General features: G+C 36.9%; 1 protein-coding gene and 1 non-coding gene across 2 annotated transcripts in view; both read right to left on the bottom strand.

The window, feature by feature from the left end:
- ufd1l (ubiquitin recognition factor in ER associated degradation 1) overlaps positions 1–19541 on the bottom strand; it is a 253880-nt gene that overhangs the window by 50165 nt on the left and 184174 nt on the right. The gene's annotated exons all lie outside the window — the stretch shown is intronic.
- LOC137496397 (U1 spliceosomal RNA) lies at positions 18605–18768 on the bottom strand. Its single transcript, XR_015498671.1, has one exon. It is a non-coding gene; the product is annotated as a U1 spliceosomal RNA (small nuclear RNA).

The following is a 19541-nucleotide window of genomic DNA, read 5'->3' as shown; positions in this document are numbered from 1 at the left end:
TGAGTCTCGATTTCTGCTGTGATATTTGGATGGTAGAGTCAGAATTAGGTGCCAACAACATGAGCATCAACGGTTCAGGCTGGTGGTGGTGGTGTAATGGTGTGGGGGATATTTTCTTGGCACACTTTGGGCCCATTAGTACCAATTGAGCATCGTGTTAACGGCACAGCCTACTGAGTGTTGTTGCTGACCATGTCCATTCCTTTATGACCACTTTTGATGGCTGATTCCAGCCGGATAATGCATAAAGCGTGAATTATCTCAGACTGGTTTCTTGAACATGACAATAGCTATGTTTCCATCTGAAATTGCGAATTAACTTTATGCGCAAAATTGGATTATCGCATGAAAGACGTGGAAATAAAGCAACGTTTCCATCCAACCAGTCTAAGCGAACAAAATCGTCACTTTCTGATCATCTGGCGCCAAATATCAACAGTAAAAATGGAATTTGCTGTGGTAGGAGAAGCTGCGTGAATCTTTTCTTCATTTAATTAATGTCTTGCGCCTCAGAAGGCAATCCTGACACGTAGTGAACGCGCAGTGGCGTTTGAAGTTGTCAGACGCGGAGCACAGATGCTCTTGATTCTGGAGGTCATTATTAATATAATAACACTAATACTGAAACAGTTAAACGTTTTAAAATGACCAAAACAACGTTTTGGATGTTTTACAGTGTGCTCAGCCTGCTTGATTATCCATTCGCACACATTTTTATCATCACATGATCTCTTATAAAAAAATCACATGACTTTTTTTTTTTATTGCGCACACTGGAATTACTTTGGTAAAAGTGTTTCCATCGCAGTTTACACACACATTTTATGATTGAATAATAAGTTTATCCTGCTCAGTTATGCACATACAGGCCCGGATTGGCTAATCGGGAGGACCGGGAGAATTCCCGGTGGGCCGGTCCGTTTTTTGGCCGCGAGGGCCGGTGTCCCTAGCTCCAGAATCTGCTGCTCTCAGCAATCACACTTTTTAAATTTATTTATTTACTTGACCACAGACTTTTTATTCATTATTATACCACAACTGTTCTCTTTTGATCTATTTTAATGATGATAAAACTCAGTTGTGTCATCATCTGAAAAACAGTTGTGGTCGAGCGGATAGCACGTTAGGTTAAGACGCTGATGACCCGGGTTCGATCCTCGTTAGAGTAATTTAGTGTTTTCAATTTTATTGATAAGACATATAATACTGTTAGGATTGTTGAACATTTGAAGTTCTAAAGCAGCTGTTTTCTCAAAAAAAAAAAAAAAAAGACGTGATAGTGTCATTAGAAACTGATTTGGAAATATTTATTTATTTACTTATTTTAATATAGTCAGTCGTGAACTGAGGTGGGCCGGTCTGAGGCTTGAAACTCCAGAGCTGAAAAGGTGTCCCACTCCGGCCCTGTGCACATATGTTTTATTATGCGCATTTTCAAAATGTATCTGCATCGTGGCGTTTCCATCAACTGTTTTTTATGCACATATCCAAAATGCACATAAAAATAGGTGAATGGAAACGTAGCTAATGAGTTCACTGTATTCAAATGGCCTCCACAGTCACTAGATCTCAATCCAATAGAGCACCTTTGGGATGTGGTGGAACAGAAGATTTGCGTCACCTTTTAAGTTGAAACTGCTTTAAAGTTAATTCGTTTCAGCTTCAAAATTAAACGCATCCGCTAATAATTATGTGCATATGTATGTACACTTTGTTTTATGACTAATTTGTATGAATTTGTTCGATCTTATTCGTATAATTTAGTAAGATTTGCTGATCCTCCAATGAAGGTGGGGTTTAGTGCCATGCCTCCTTTTTAAAAATGTTTTGTTTTCGCACCTCTAAATTTTTCCGAAATAGCCACTAAACTGACAAAACGTGAAAAATAGTTACGTTTTTTTTTGTGAGATATATCGTAATTCAACAATTAATCACAACAAGGAAATTAGGTATCTGATAAAAGTCTAATTGAGATATCAAACCTCTCTGCTGATTTTTCTTACAGGTGTGTGTGTGAACAAGTGCTTAGGAATACAAGAAAAGACGGTCAAACATCCGTGAAGGATCCCACAGCAGCCAATTAAAACGCCGCCCAGCTGAGAAGACAGTTTCCTCTGGTGAGTGTGTGTGTGTTTGTGTGTGTGGGTTCATGCTCTCTTAAATTAAGGGAATGTTCTTTCTTTTGTTGTAATGAAAAGCTAAAATCTTTAAACTGGGCTGAAGCAGAGATCTAAAGCAGAATAAACCCGTCTCATATCAGCGAGTCTGCGTCTATAAGCTGGTGTCGCAGCAGGAGGTTAAACCCGCGTCCACTGCAATTTACTTTCAACCTGCACACATTCCATATTTCATTAAGGAACATTCCAGAATCTTTCCCAGACATTCCGGAACCTTCAGGTTTGAGTCACCGCTGACACTCAACGTTTCCCGTAAGGAGAGAAAAATCACAAGTCAGATTTAATATCGCAGTTGTTTCTCTTTTCCCTTACTTTCTTAACTAATATGTGCTTACACTGAAACTAATTATTCATTACAATGTAGCCTACTTAATGTGTAAATACATGTTTTCGTTGTAGTTATGGTTGATTAAATTTCTGCATTCGATTTCATCTGTAATTTAATTTCTGTAATTACACTGTTGACCATCCCTTACATCTTTACTCACCCTTAAACTTACCCATACCACCCTATATATCCCCTCTCAAGAGCACCACAAGTATTCTGCAATACATTAAGAACATTGCATTTATTTATTTATTTATTTATTGATGTAGGTAAGGCCGCTTATTATAAAGTGGGACCAAATGAATATGTTCAAAAACTTTTTTCATCAAATGATCTTGTAAGATAGGTAGGGCCGGAGTGGGACTCCTTTTTAGCCCTGGAGTTTCAAGCATTAGACCGGCCCACATCAGTTCACGACTGACTATATTAAAATAAGGTCATTTCCAATTCAGTTTCTAATTACACTATCACGTCTTTTTCAAGAAAACAGCTGCTTTAGAGCTTCAAATGTTCAACAACCTTACAGTTTTATATGTCTTAACAATAATAAATATATATATATATATATATATATATATACACATTTGTTTGTATTTGTTGTTTATATACATAAATCAAACTTATATATATATATATATATATATATATATATATATATATATATATATATATATATATATATATATATATATATATATATATATATATATATATCAGTTTGATTTATGTAGGCTATTGTATATACCTAAATTGGTTTAGCTTTTGTTAGTTTTATATTGGTTTATTTATTTAATGCGATTTTATTATATCCAATACTTGTAATTCTTTAAATTATTTCAATATGGCTAAGGCTATTTTATGAAGATATGACACTATTGTTTTGAGCCTACAAAAGTGGACACAAAATTTGTAAAGTTTTATGTCTTTCTGTTGTATTCGTATTGTGTATTATCTCCAAAATAAACAACAAAAAGTTTATTTATATAGCACATTTCATACACAGTGGCAATTCAAAGTGCTTTACATAAACAGAAATAAAAGAGACAAGTGTAAGAAAATAAAATAATAATAAAACAGAATAAAAACAGATTAAAATGTGTTAAAACAGGTTATAAAAGAATGAAAAAGAAAAAAAAGACATAATAGTGGAATCTGTCAGACGTAGCACAGTGCTCATACAGTAAAGGCACAGCTAAACAGATGTGTTTTCAGTCTTGGTTTGATTGTGCCTAATGTTGGAGCACATCTGATCATTTCTGACAGCTGATTCCAGCAGTGGGGGGCGCTGTTAGTAGCTGAAAGCCGATTCACCCTGCTTTGACTGAACTCTTGGAATTTCTAGTTTTTGTAATCCTGAAGATCTGAGTGATCTGTTTGGTTTGTATTCAGTGAGCATATCTGTAATGTATTGAGGTCCAAGGCCATTTAGTGATTTATAGACCAGTAATAATACTTTAAATCTATTCTGTATGTGACTGGGAGCCAGTGTAAAGACCTGAGGGCATGTGTGATGTGCTCTGATTTCCTGCTTCTGGTCAGAATCCTGGCTGCAGCGTTCTGGATGAGCTGCAACTGTCTGAATGTCTTTTTGGGAAGGCCAGTGAGGGGTACATTACAGTGAGGAGTACAGTAATCCAATCGGCTGCTGATTAAAGCATGAATTAGTTTCTCTAAGTCTCCACTGGAAAACAGAGCATCTAGTTTTTGCAATGTTTTTAAGATGATAGTATGATGATTTACCTACTGCTTTAGAACAATTTAAATACTATTGTTGTATTTAGAAATGTTACAATGACATGATTTAAAAAAACAAAAAATGTCTCCCCTGGGTTGAATTTAAAGTATTGTTTTCATTTTACAATTTTGTGTTTTTTAAAACATCTCTTATTGAATTATTAATATATGTTGTTTTTATTATTATGTAATATGTTTTATCTTGATTGATCTCGTCATAAGTTGCTGATGTGGCAATAATAATAATTTAAAAAAATAATTATATTAATGAAAGCTGATAAAGTACAGATGAAGGCTTCTGCCTAAAACACTTTTGTAAGTTTTAAGTGTTCCATGTAATATTTATAATTCATTTATTTCAGCTTTATTTCAATTGATGTAAAACTATTTAAAAAATAGTTTTATTGAATAGGGTACATTGTTAAATCCATAAAAATCAGCAGCTGTGGTCTGGAAATTCTAAAGTTTACGAATTTTTTTTTTACCTTATTAAATAAAACAATTTAGGTATGGTAGGATCGTGAAACACACTCAACATAGGCCTTTATACATTTCTGGAGATGGAGAATTATGTAGCCCGATGTATGTATGGCTGCATTTTGTGTTTAAAACAAACCCTACGGGGGCGGTATGACATCATTCCTTTTCACGCTCAGCAACTGACTGCTTACCTTCATATGGACGGCTTTCTGGTTGGGGGGTTACAGAGTGGGAAAATGTACAGCAAGCTGAAGGGGAAAATGACGAGGTCACTCACTACATTGAAACCGCTGTCATGGTAAATGAAATAGATGTTCTTGGCTGGTGGAAGATGAACAAACAATCCTGTTCAGTGCTGCTACACGCACCATCAGTGAGTGCAGCACCGCGCTAAAGCCATTTACAGTGGATTCAATACTGTTTCTCCACAAAAACACGTAGCCTAATCTTGGTGAGTAAAGGATTTTTAAATTATAACTAAATATTAATTAAATAAATAAAAAACGCATAATGCAGTCAGAGTATACGCTGATGTTGGCATTAATATTTTATTTTTCAGCTTCACCATCGCCTGAAGGTCGGATTGAGAAGACGAGTGGTCAAACAAATCCTTATCTTAATTTCATTATTGCCAAATACTTGTCATAATTGAGAATTTATTTGAATTTAATTTGATAGGAAAGACTTATTTTTATTGGGGTGTTGGCCAATTTAAAGGCTAAGTGTATGTACCTAGGCCTATTTAGAGGGCTGAGATGTTTCAGAGGACTTATATTATTTCTTTACTCCAACTTCCAAGTGGTCTATAGCCTACGTTTGTTATGAATAAATTATGTTAAAACGCATATGAACGACTCATTTTTGTAAAAAGGCAAGAGAGCTGTGTGCATGTGCACATTTGAATAATGTCGGGCTGCAAACAAGTTCAGGCTTTTAAAAAGCTGTCAATCAAAAATGTACTTGTCGGGCTCAGGCCGAATTCTGTCGGGCTCGGGCCCTATCCAGCCTAACTTTTATGGCCTGATTGCAGATTACTGATCCTGGGATGTATATCGTCACCTTGGAATTATAAGGTTCTGTCTGACATTTTTGTCAAAATTGAGTTACTGACATATTCTTATTAAATGACAACTTATTTACATTATGGGATGTTTTTTATAAGTTGTTTACGTTTTAAGACTTTTTATTTAAAAAAGCAAATGTTAGACACAAACTGTTTGCTTTATGGAATGCAAAAACTTTGAAGCTCAATATCTCAAAATCATTCAGAACGCAGAGAGAACCTTATAATTCCAAGGTGACGATTTGATGATCACCAGAAATGTATATAGGGGTATGTATCCATCATGAGCCTGGGTTGAATACATTGATGAATTTGACTTTTTTTTGTCACACACCAATGCTTTGAAGTACACTTTTTATAGTTTTTTTACAGTTTGAATCACAAACATTTTTACAGTGTAGGCCTTTACAGTGACATTATTAAATTAAATTGAATTAATTTAAGAATTTATTTATCATCAATTTCGTTACTTTTATTTTTTTACTACACTGTAAAAAATAAATCCGTAAAATTCACGGTAAACAAAACGGCAGCTGTGGTTGCCAGTACTTTATCGTTAAAAACACGGTACAAACCGTAAAAGTAATTTCTCATTTTCACGGTAAACTATCGTATTTCATTAATTTATAGAGGATATGTCTGTATTTTGAATGATGTTATAGAGTATATAACTATACCCATAAATTACTAATGGGCCCTTATTGCGTAATTCTAGAGAAAAAACACTGGAACGTATTGACTCATTTATGTATCTCTGTTTCTTTCCAGAGTTTGTAATGACCTTCTGTACTATTTTTTTTTTTCTTGCATTTTCACTTTATCAACAAACAATCAGATAGTAAGTGTGATCTAATGATGATCCTAGGCTCAAATATTTTCTGGTTTAATCAAGATCAAGCTGATGCACATACACAGATACTCTGCAACTTAATTCTATTGTTGCATGTTTGTTTGCATTATTTTCCCTGATGATGAGGATGACACTCCCATGCTTAACGCATAATTGCACACACATCATCATCATCATCATCAGGCCCCTCCTCATTATCTTCCTTCCTGTTTCCTGTCCAGCTGACCCTGAACAGGAAGATAGTGATGATGACTCTGTTTGGCTGTAGCAGTTCGGCATCATAATCCACCATAAACACTCACACATACACACATACACTCTTGAGCATGTCCTGAGAAATTAGGAAGACAAAATTAATACATTTATATCACATTAAATGCATTTATATACAATTATATTTATATTTCTTTTTTAGTTCTCAAATTCTAATTGGCTGAGAGCTATGCGATAAATTCAAGGTTGCCAAGTCTGCATTTTTTCCACAGAAGCATACAATTATATTCATATTTCTTTCTGATTCTCAAAATCTGATTGGCTAAGAGCTGTGCAATATATTCAAGGTTGCCAAGTCTGCAGTTTTTCAGTGCAATTATACAATTGTTTTTTTTTTTTGTTTTTTTTTTTAATTCTGATTGGCTGAGATCTGTGTGTAATAGTCATGGTTGCCAAGTCTGCAGTTTTTTCTAAATCTGATTGGCTGAGAGCTATGTGATATAGTCAAGGTTGCCAAGTCTGCAGTTTTTTCTAAATCTGATTGGCTGAGAGCTATGTGATATAGTCAAGGTTGCCAAGTCTGCAGTATTTCCGTGCAATTATGCAATTATATTTTTATTTCTTTCTGGGTCTCAAAATTTGAATGGCTGAGAGCTGTGCAATAAATTCAAGGTTGCCAAGTCTGCAGGTTTTCCGCAAAAGCATACAATTTATTTTGATTTCTTTCTGGATCTCAAAAATCTGATTGGCTGAGAGTTGTGCGATATATTTAAGGTTGCCAAGTTTGCAGTTTTTCTGCACAATTATAGTTACATTTGGATTTCTTTCTAATTCTCAAAATCTAATCTGAAAACTGTGTGATATATTCAAGGTTGCCAAGTCTGCAGTTTTTCTGCAGTAGCATACAATTTATTTATATTTCCTTCTGGTTCTCAAAATCTGATTGGCTGAGAGCGGTGCGATATATTCAAGGTTGCCAAGTCTGCAGTTCTTCTGCGCAGAGGCTGTGGGTTGTTTTTATTCTGATGATGCTGAAAATAAATATGACATTTAATACAAGAACTAAGAGCTGTGCGATATATTCAATGTGGTAGTAGGTTGTTTTTGTTCCGCGGGTCAAAGGTTTGACATATTATCTGAACAACGGCAACGTAGTGGCGCAGTAGGTACTGCTGTTGTCTCACAGTAAGAAGGTCACTGGTCAAAGCCTTGGGTGGGTCAGTTGGCGTTTCTGTGTAGAGTTTGCATGTTCTCCCTGCGTTCGCGTGGGTTTCCTTCAGGTGCTCCGGTCCAAAGACATGCTGGTCAGGTGAATTGGGTAAGTTAAATTGTCCGTAGTGTATGAGTGTATGTGGATGTTTTCCGGGGATGGGCATCCGCTGTGTAGAAACGTGCTGGATAAGTTGCCGGTTCATTCTGCTCTGGCGACCCCAGATTGATAAGGGGACTAAGCCGAAAACACAATGAATGAATTAATATGTGAAAACTTTAGTGTCTAAAACTATAAAGGTGTCTCTGAAGATTGGAGTAAATGATGTTAAAAATCAGCTTTGAATAAATTACACTTTAAAATACATGTAAAAAGAAACGGTTAGCTTAATTTGTAATAATATTTCACAAATTTTACTGTAATTTTGGTTTGGTTTTAAATTCATCCCTGTTTAGCCGAAGAGACTTCTTTTTTTAGTGTTGTATCATTTTTAACTAACAAAAGCATTTATTATATGTTTAGAAAGCATAATAAATACAAGTAAAGTGTTTAATGGTTTTAATTATTTTTTAATAAAAATATTTCAAAAATTTGTTGTTTATTAAATTAATAAACTTAAATAAAAAAATCTAATTATATGTGAGAATATTTCATCGTCATTTAACATTGCAACACTTACAGTATATTTTTGTAACAAAATGAAAAGCACACTTATACTGTGTGTACTTATCTATATTTATTTAAATGTACAAAATAATGATTAGAAATAAGTATATTATACTAAATTATATTTTTTATAAATAACACACTTTTAACCAAAAAAGTAAAAGTTAATGGTTTAAACTGAAATAGTGGAGAAGTGTAAAGGTTTAAAAATACAATATTATTTGGGGGTGGGGGGTTAATATGTCATCAAGCTATTTTCATTTGAAATAGACTTAACAATTTACTTTTGATATAACTGTGAAGTTAAATGACATTTTAGTGTATCATCTGTAAATCATAATAAAAAAGTATGATGCTGGTACATTTTGTTAGTTTTAATGCATCTGGCAACCAAAAATACTTTTCTGATGTAGTTTGATGGACAGCAGGCGTGTGGACGCTCACTAATCTGCCTCAGAGTGTGTGAATCTGGGTGAGGGGTTGATTGCGATGCACCGTCACCGTGGCGATGGTGGTCATTTTTGGGAAGCGACCCCTGACCTTTGGAGAGCAGAGGTCAGTGCAGGCGTCATGAGAACCTGTCGCACTAGTCTGTGTGTGCATGTGTGAGAAAGACAGAAAGAGAAAGCGTGAATCCGAGTGTGTGTGTTTAAACTAGCACTTAGCACATTCATTCAAAGAAACATTCAATGCGGTGTTACACATCTTAAAGGGACAGTTCACCCAAATAAAAAATGTACTCACCATTTGCTCACACTCAAGTGTTTTCTTTTTCTGTTTAACACAAAAGAAGATATTTTGAAGAGCGTTGGTAACCATTGACATCCATAGAAAGATACAGAGATTTTTCTACATTCTTCAAAATATCTTCTATTGTGTTCAACAGAAGAAAGTACGGAGACCCGGTAGGGACGTGATGGTGGGAAAAAAAATTGGTGAAAGAAAAAAAAACTGGCTGGGAGAGAAAAAAAAGTGTGATAGAAAAACATATTTCTAAGGTTTTTGCGTTCCCTCGCAAAAATGTTTTGCATTCTCTCGCAAAACTGTTTCTCCACAAACACTTCCTGATCGCTTCATTCATGTAAACCCTCCTGTTTCTGCTGAAATTCTCCCGTATTTTTCCATTCCATCCTACTTTCTTTACATTGAAGCTGTGCGTCAATCGTCACCTTTCATATGTAACCTCTGAACCAGTGAAGTATAAGCGCTGACAGACACGCTCCGTACAACAAACTGATCCCAGATCAGCTTTTGAATGTGAGAGATTTTGAATATGGGAGGGGGATCTATTTGTTCAAACAACACAATTGTTCAGTGTATCTGAATTTTAACGATCTAGGCGCATGGTGTAAAAGCTAAGAGCGTGTCCAAATCCAACTTTGCTATTTTAAGGAAGGAAAAACACACTCTGCGCCCTGGTGCATGGTCTAACAGGGTTGTGCTTATTCTCTTAATGAGTTCTGGGTGTGTTTTGAGCATAACGTGCATTAAACTAATCAGAGTCTCATCATCTGTTCCCTTAAAGAGTCCGTTGCGTCACACCATAGTACATTTGCTATTTACATGGCGGACTTTGTAAGTGGAAAAACTGAGTGCTTCACTAGCGAGAAAACAGTTAAACAGAGCATCTGCAGCACAAGGATAAAGAACGAGCCTCCTCCATTCAGCCTCTTTACTTTGCTTTTACTCTTTACTCCTTGACTTTCGTGGAGTTAGGAAACGGCGTAAACTCGCTCCACTGAAGATATCCATCCGCCTAAATATTTAATTTTGTTTGTTAAACACAAAGATTTGTTTCAAAACTATTTCTAAATTCAGTTCTAATTTCCAGCAAAAAAAAGAACAATAATGACGAAATGGGCTCAAAAAGTTATATTCAAACACACGTCCTATTCTTATGCCCCATATGATGATGCAGGTGTCTCCAAAACCTGACAGGTGGACAAATAAATTTTTTTAAACATTTTAATCCTTTTTTTTTATGTGTAAAGTATGAAATTTGTGTGTTGCTGTTTGCTCTGCACTGGACTATAGAGCAGCTTTCAGTTGGTCAATGGTCTATTTCAGTTTCTCAAAATAGCAACGCGCCAACAATGTGCCATAACACACCTCCTTTATAGACCGGCACACCCATGAATCTACAAAGTGGCACACATGGATTTGCTATTTAAACAACATGGTGCAAAACTGGAAAATTACTGTTGTGCTGGGCTGAAAGTAGCAACAAATCACACCAAACACATCTTGCATCTTATTGCGCCGAGTGTGTGATAGGGCCCAAACAGTTCCTGAAATTGCATTTTGAGACTTTAGAGACACTTTTGATGGTGTTTTTTTTTCTTGGCACACTGTTTACAGTATTTTACTTTAAATTCAGAAAGTCTTTTGGAGTTATTATAATGATATGTTGTATTATTTGAGATTATTTCTTATTGACAAGAAAAATGGTGGCTCAGCCAATGGACTATTGAATCTGTTTGTTCCTCTTGGTGCTCCGGTTTCCCCCACAGTCCAAACACATGCGGTACAGACAAACTGGGTAAGCTTAATTGTCCGTTGTTTATAAGTGAGTGGATGTCCCCCAGAGATGGGTTGCGGCTGGAAGGGCATGCGCTGCGTAAAACGTGCTGTATATATATATATATATATATATATATATATATATATATATATATATATATATATATATATATATATATATATATACACACACATAATTTTTTTGCAAAAAATACAACTTGGCAGTTGAATGAAATTAATAGAAAAAAATATAACAAAGCAGTCATTAAATATGCATAAACATGAAAAGTAGTATGTTTACTCCTATTATTTGATGTGAAATAATACTACATGCCATTTAATGTGCAATTAATATTGTAGCATTTGCTCTATAAGCCACTTTGAATAAAAGTGTCTGCTGTTGCAAGGGAAAAAACTCATATTACCAAAATAGTTGACACGATTAGATGAGTTGTCAGAAATTGTACCTGTGTAAAAGAAGCATATTAAATAAATAATTTATTAGTAAAAATAATAACACTTTTTAAAATGTGTTTGCATATACAGTTGAAGTCAAGTTATTAATGCTCTTATTAAATTTGAATTCTTTTATATTTTTCTCCCAATTTCTGGTTAATTAAGAGAAGATTTTATCAACACATTTCTAAACATGGTTTTAATAACTCATCTATAATAACGGATTTATTTTATCTTTGCCATGATGACAGTAAATAATATTTGACTGGATATTTTTCAAGACACTTCTATACAGCTTAAAGTGACATTTAAAGGCTTAACTAGGGTAATTAGGCAAGTTATTGTATAACAGTGGTTTGTTCTGCAGACAATCGGAAAAAAAAATACTGCTTAAGGGGGCTAATAATATTTTTTAATGTTTTCTTTTCTCCTTTATTTTTATGCCAAGAACAAATTACGTTGTTTATACAGAGATTTATCTATTTTATATTTATATATTTTATATATAAATATAAACCCACTTCAAAAAAAAAAAAAACTAAATACACTGCCTAAAAAATAATAATAATTGTAAAAAAAATAATAATAACTGCCAAATTTTATACAATGAAAGAAGAAGAAATTAATTAATTAATTAATTAATTAAATAATAGTAAATACATAAATAAATAAAGTGACAACAGTAATGGGTGATACGAACGGGGATAATGCTGTGCTATCTTACAATGGTAGGGTAAAGCTTGAGGTTCTGGACAGAGAAAGAAAAGACTAAAGGATTACAGAAAATTAAATGTTTTTATAAGCTAAAAATAAAATAAATAAATAAATACATAAAAATAAAGCAAATTACACTTTTTCCATAAGAAAAAATAAAGGAAAAATTTTAATCCGTTTTAGCCTCAGGATGCATAATAATTTTGCCCTCAACTGTATGCATGAATGCGATCTTTTTAATGTCAAAAATATCATCTCAGTTCTATAAATGAGATTTGTGGATAGCATGCGTATAGGGTGAGAGATTATTCTTCCTTTACATCTCTCCCTCTCTCTCCCCCATCTGTGTCTCGGAATGTGCGTGGACGGCTCCTCTATTGTCCTCATCCATATGGCCACATTATGGGCTGCTGTCACCAAGCAACTGCAGGTTCTTTTAGCTGTTGCCATGACTAAGACTCTGTAATGACGTCGTGGCTCCCCATGTGCCTCTCTTCATTATAGATGGAAGGTCCTTTTAAAAAGTCTGGCCACCTCCCCCGAAAACCCACCCAAAACACACACACACACACACACACACACATACTCGTTACTCAGCCTCGTAACCTCCTTAGCTTCCAAAGGGTGACTGGAACTAACAATCCCACAATGCTGGCTGAAAGAGCTGGTGTGGATATTCATACAGGCTCTATTGTGTTGGAGACTGAGAGAGAGAGGAGGGTCCCGGGACGCAGGGCTGTTAACAAACCCATAAACTACAGGAACACAGGCGTTTCAGCTGTACAACGCTTCGTCAGATAACCTCAAAAACCCCTCTCGCTGGCAACATTTGAATTCAATGGCATTGTTCATAGCTGTGATTGTTTTTATTTATAAACTGAATGTTAGAGAGGGCGACAGGGTAGCTCAGTGGTTAGCACTGTCGCCTCACAGCAAGAAGGATGCTAGTTCGAGTCCCAGCTGGGCCATTTGGCATTTCTGTGTCGAGTCTGCTAGTTCTCCCCACGTTGGCGTGGGTTTCGTTCGGGTGCTCCGGTTTCCCCCACAGTCCAAACACATGCGCTATAGGTGAATTGAATAAACTGAATTAGGCGGTTCATTCCGCTGTGGTGAACCCAGATTAATAAAGGGAGTAAGCCAAAAAGAAACTGAACGAATGAATGAATTGGCTGTATATGAGTGTGTGTGCATGAATATGAGCAGTGTCGGAGCGGAACTCCTTTTTAGCTCTGGAGTTTCAAGCCTTAGACCGGCCCACCTCAGTCAACGACTGACTATATTAAAATAAGGTCATTTCCAATTCAGTTTCAAATGACACTAACTTTTCAAGGACACTTTAGATGCTTTAGAACTTCAAATGTTTTTCATAAATATGAGAACATTAATTCTTTATAGATATCCAGTCCTTTGTAATGGTCGTTACACAAAAAAAATATATATATATGTATATATATATGTACCCCTACATATGTAACCCAAACAGTTTTTAATGTCTTAACACTGAAAATGAAAAATATAAATAATATTCTGGTGAGGTTCTAACTCCGTCATAGCGTGACGTGCTAACCACTAGACCACGATAGCGCTGTGACGTGTTACACAGTCATCTGCTGCTATTAATGTCTACTCTTTTTGCTCACCCTACTCTTTTTCTCTTTTTAGATTTCTGATCAAGTTATGTCAGTTTTATAAATGTAGTAAATCATCTGATTTTCATTGAGCAGGTGTAATATTCATTAATATTAATTAATATTCATTAAGTTGCCACTGTTTGGGGTGGAATGGGGTGCAGCCGGCAGGTTAATGATGATCATCATTAACCTACCGGCTGCATTTTGCTCACTGGGCTGCGAGAGAATAAATAAAAAGAGCAGAGCTGCTGCAAAATAATGAATAAAAAGACTGAGGCTTTGGTCAAATTAATAAATAAATGAAAAAAAGTGCAACTGCTGAGAGTGCAAGCAGCTAGGGACACCGGCCCTCGCGGCCAAAAAACGGACCGGCCCACCGGGAATTCTCCCGGTTCTCCCGATTAGCCAATCCGGGCCTGAATGTGAGCATGTATAGTAGGGATGCACAAGATATTGTTTCAGCATCGATATCGCAATGTGCGCATCTGCAACAGTCACATTGCAGGATTTGTTATGTTGAGGGATTTCTGTGATGGGGTTAGATTTGAGCAAGAGCCATAATTTAAAAACATGATGTTTGTGGAGTTTACCCATAGAGTGAAAGCTTATCATCTGTGCATTCAGGAACACAAATTTATACTGTTTGTAATTGTGTGAGTGTAACGGAGGCCAGCTAGTGAGTGCTGTGCAGGTAAACCTCACTCCTCTGACCTCTAAAGGTGCTCTGGCGACAGATACTAAAGGCCATGGTCTTTAGCCTCCTTGGTAGAGCAACCAACTCCCATGCGGAAGGTCTCCCAGTTCGATACCAGCCCTGAACGGGTTGGGTGGCGTTGGACGAGCGGGGTTACGTAAGCACTTGTTTTTTTTTTTTTTGCTCTATTGTATTTATGAATGCTTTTAAAGTGTTTATTATATTTTATGCATGATTCACACCTGGGATATTTCCAAATCTTTAAAATCGAGCTATTCATCTCAGGGCTCTAGAGTGCAACGTCAAACTCAGACTCAACTTAATTATCTCTAAAATTGCAGCAAGGTCATGTAACACAGGCAAAATTTTGTGTACATATTAACAAATTATTACCACACCACATACTATACAGATTTTTTTAGGTGGATCTCCCTCCCTGCTGCACTCATTTAATGACCTAATAGCCACCACTATCAAATAATTTCTAATTCTATGTGTCCTGCAAATAGTACCTCTCCTAAAACGATATTCAGCTACTGAAACAGAGTACTGGGTGCATAGGATACCCTGAGCTCTCTTTAAAACATAATTATGGTAAATTGGACCAGTTTGGTTAAAGCCGACGATCTTGACTGCCACCTTCACCAAGCTGCTCAACCTGTTCTTATTCGACAAACTCAGATTACTATACCAAGCTAAAATGCAGAAATTGTTTATAAAACAGTGTCATCATAGAGGTACACAACCAAAACGATCTAAGTTTGATCAGAAAAAAAACTGGGTATTAGGTTGAAATTTTAACATATTGTCAAAACGACCCCTAGATATTTATGTGCGTCAACAATTTCAATGTCCAAACCTTTAGTATTTGTTATGCTCGGGGTAGGAGAAGCCTTCCTATAATCTATCATCATGTCTTTTCGCAATAGTGCAACCCAAAAAAATCTAAGATCACACCAGTGTGACCAGCCATTAAAAAGACGGTTACTGTGTTTATTCAATTCAATTCAGCTTTATTTGTATAGCGCTTTTACAATGTCGATTGTGTCAAAGAAGCTTCACATAAATGGTCATAGTAACTGGATCAGGGTAGTTCAGTTTTTAGTGTTTAAGTTCAGTTCAGTTTAGCTCAGTTCAGTGTGGTTTGAAGTCATTATTGAGAGTCCAAACACTGAAGAGCCAATTCATCGATGAGTAACTCTTCAGATCCTGAACCATGCGAGCCAGTGGCGACAGCGGAGAGGGAAAAAAACGTCACCAATAGGAAAGTGGAAAAAAAACCTTGAGTAAACCAGACTCAGTTCGGCATGACCATTTTAATTTCTCCGCTGGCCAAAAGTCTTGTGCAGAGCTGCAGTCTCAGCAGTGGGCTGGAAGCTGGCCTCAACGAAGACTCGTCTGTCCCTGGAGCGTCACTGGAATCAGTCTCATGCTCTCGACTCCCCCATGACCACAACAGCAGCTGCTCAGGATACAGCCTGGTCCTGGATATGGACACCTTGGGATCATCTCGTCGCTGGTCTTGGATCAAAGCGGTGGCGCTGTAGATGACCCCCAGACTCTTAAACTGAAGGGAGAGGGTAATGACAGAATCATCTGCGGGAATGGATGATTTGTTTAAAGTGGACCGTGTACCTATAAGTTATAGTTTTATTGTCATTTAATTTCAGGAAGTTTGTGGTGAACTAGGATTTGATGTCTGCAAAGCAGTTAGTAAGGGATGAAGGTGGGAGTTTGTGGTTGGGTTTGGTTGATAGGTAGAGCTGGGTGTCATCTGCGTAGCAATGCAATGAATTTGGTGTTTGCAGAAAATATAACCAAGTGGAAGAAGATAGATGATAAATAGCAGGGGACCCAAAACTGAACCCTGGGGCACACCGGTAGTGATGGGGACTGATGACGAGGTGAAAGACTTTAATTGAATGAACTATATATGTTTTCTGTAAACATGCAAAACTAATTTATGATCTCAATCAATTATGGTTTGTCCTGTGCATAGCCTGAGTTGCACAATAGCACAGCTGGAAGAATTAAGCAATTGTTGCAAATTGGAAAACATATTTCCCAGAGATGGGTTGCAGCTGGAAGGGCATCCGCTGCATAAAACATATGCTGGATAAGTTGGCGGTTCATTCCGCTGTGGCGACCCCAGACTAATAAAGGGACTAAGCTGAAAAGAAAATGAATGAATGAATGGAAAGCATATAAATTATGTGCAGTTTTGTATTATTATCATCATCATTATTTAATAGGTATGCTGCTGTCAGTGCTTATTTTGCACTGCTTCTGCTGGATTGGAGTCAAAATTAGAGTCAGACGGGACACACTGAACAGTGTATTTTAAATGTAATCCTGTGCTTTTTGCTTGGGTTGTATGCTTTTTACATTCCTCTGTGTGACTAGTCCACTACTGCTGCTGGTACTAACCAGTGAAATCAGGTCACACACTCTCTTAAGTGTGACTGACGTGTTTTTCTGCATTGATTTGCCATATGACCAGCTAAGCCTTAAGAAAGAAGGGGTATTTTGGAGACTCAGACAATAACCGTTGCACTTTACAACTGACTGTAAGCCATTTTTAATGTTCAAACCATTTGGTGCTGAAGTACTGAGGTCATATGTATTAAACAAGACTCGTATTGAATTAGTAAGAAATTTCACTATATCTGTAATGCTTAATGTTACACTTAAAGGACACCCTGGAGAACTTTTTTTTTATTTTAACAGATTTGTGTGTGTTGAGCATCAGTTAAGACAATGTTAGCACCTGTCAGCTTTAATTGTGGGGGAAACTGGATAATTTTGAGCTTTTGTCAGCTAATTTCAGCTTCCGGGTTTGAAATGATTTTTGGGGCGGGATCAAAATCGGCGACGTAGCGCAGTACTGCAAGTGCAATGATGACGCGTCGGTTTCTCATTATTATTCATAGCGGAGTTTTCTTATCCTATGAGAAGACCCGGCTGCTTAATTATTCATGAGAGCACGTGCATTCCGAAGGCAAACCTGCTAGTTTCAAGCAAGCTGTGAGACACAGACAAACAGAATGCAGTAGCCGTTCATGAAGGCTTATATGTGTTTGTTTTCATGATCCACGGGGTTTGTTGCATGTTTTATCCCCGCGATCTTGTCAGGGCCGATCATACAGCAAAGCCGTGTGTGTGCTGCAAACATTTTTGTCGGGAGAGCAGCACGCGAATTAGAGAATGGCGGACGTTGACTTTTATCAGGAGTTCGTTCACATTCAGACACATCGCCATGCTGCTGTGTTTGCCTAAATCCTCTATATTGCCAGCAGGGCTAATGGTTAAAATAGACAGGTCAGGAGACCTGCTGCACTGAGTCTGCATTCAGATCTATAATAGACCCGGGGATTGAGGGAGAATCCTCATTTATAGTGTTTACATGAACACACTATCTTTATAATGATATAAATTGTGGTTATGTGTATATGAAATAACGAATAGCAAATGTAGCAAGGCATTAAATTACTGTTTATTTCTTTGCATTTTAATGTTGTAAACTGTAAACTCATGCGTCTCCTCACGGTTTGTGTCTCATTTTGTGAGCTAACTGTCAAAAGTTGTTCGCTCCCCTTCTCCCCTGCTGGCCACGCCCACTCCTGCAAATGCTCGCGGAGCTCCACGCCCATTAATCATGCATCTTTTGAAAAAATTCTGAAGTAGACTTTAACCGAAAGTGGGGGGTGTCATGGCCCTTTAAAAAATGATGGGTTGTCAAAAGTCAACATTGGGTCAAATATGGACAAACCCGACACAAAAAAATTACTTTTTAGATTAGATTAGATTAGATTCAACTTTTTTGTCATTACACATGTACAAGTACAATGCAACGACATGCAGTAAAGCTCAGGGGAGAGCGCGAATGCAGTCCCCCACTACCAGAAATTGTGCAGTCGAGATTCCCACATTTGGGGAATTCGCAGGAGTCAGCTTGACTGGGGTGCAATGGCCAAGCCTCGCCCTCGGTGAACCATCTTTCTGATCATGGTATCTCCCCTGCCAGGTAAGTCTTTTTTTACTGCTTGTTCAAACTACTTATTTGAATACTTAGATGAGACAACACAATTCTTTGTTTTTTGGGGGGGGGACAACTTAAATGTTTTATGTTTATTCATTCTTTCATTTTGTTTTCGGCTTAGCCCCTTTATTAATCTGGGGCCGCCACAGTGGAATGAACCGCCAACTTATCCAGCATATGTTTTACACAGCGGATGCCCTTCCAGCTGCAACCCATCTCTGGGAAACATCCCTATACACTCAATCACTACAGACAATTTAGCCTACCCAATTCACCTGTACTGCATGTCTTTGGACTTGTGGGGAAAACCGGAGCACCCGGAGGAAACCCACGTGAAGGCTGGGAAAACATGCAAACTCCACACAGAAACGGCAGCTGACCCAGCTGAGGTTCAAACCAGCGACCTTCTTGCTGTGAGGTGAACGTGCTACCCACAGCGCCAGCTTTCAGCCCTTGTTTATGTTAATCCACTTAAATTTGTAAACACAATTAAGCTAACTTAATCGATTTGTGTTGAGGCAACGTGAAGAAAATGTGTGGAACCCAGCATTTTTACAGTGAATGTTGGGTTCATTTTTGTCAAATAATTTTAAATGAGACTTTTTAACCCAGTGCTTGGGTTGAACCAACATTGGGTTACAACAACCCAGCATTTTTACACTAACATTTATGAATTTGTGTAGCAACAAACTGAAAAGTACATCCGGAAATGACAGAATATGTGGGATATCATGTGAGATCAATGAAGAGATTTCTTCAGCACATT

This window comes from Danio rerio, chromosome 8 (assembly GCF_052040795.2).
Source record: "Danio rerio strain M-AB ecotype USA chromosome 8, GRCz13ab, whole genome shotgun sequence".
In the NCBI taxonomy this organism is placed as follows: Eukaryota; Metazoa; Chordata; class Actinopteri; order Cypriniformes; family Danionidae; genus Danio; species Danio rerio.
This window is presented reverse-complemented; position numbering and strand designations above follow the sequence as displayed.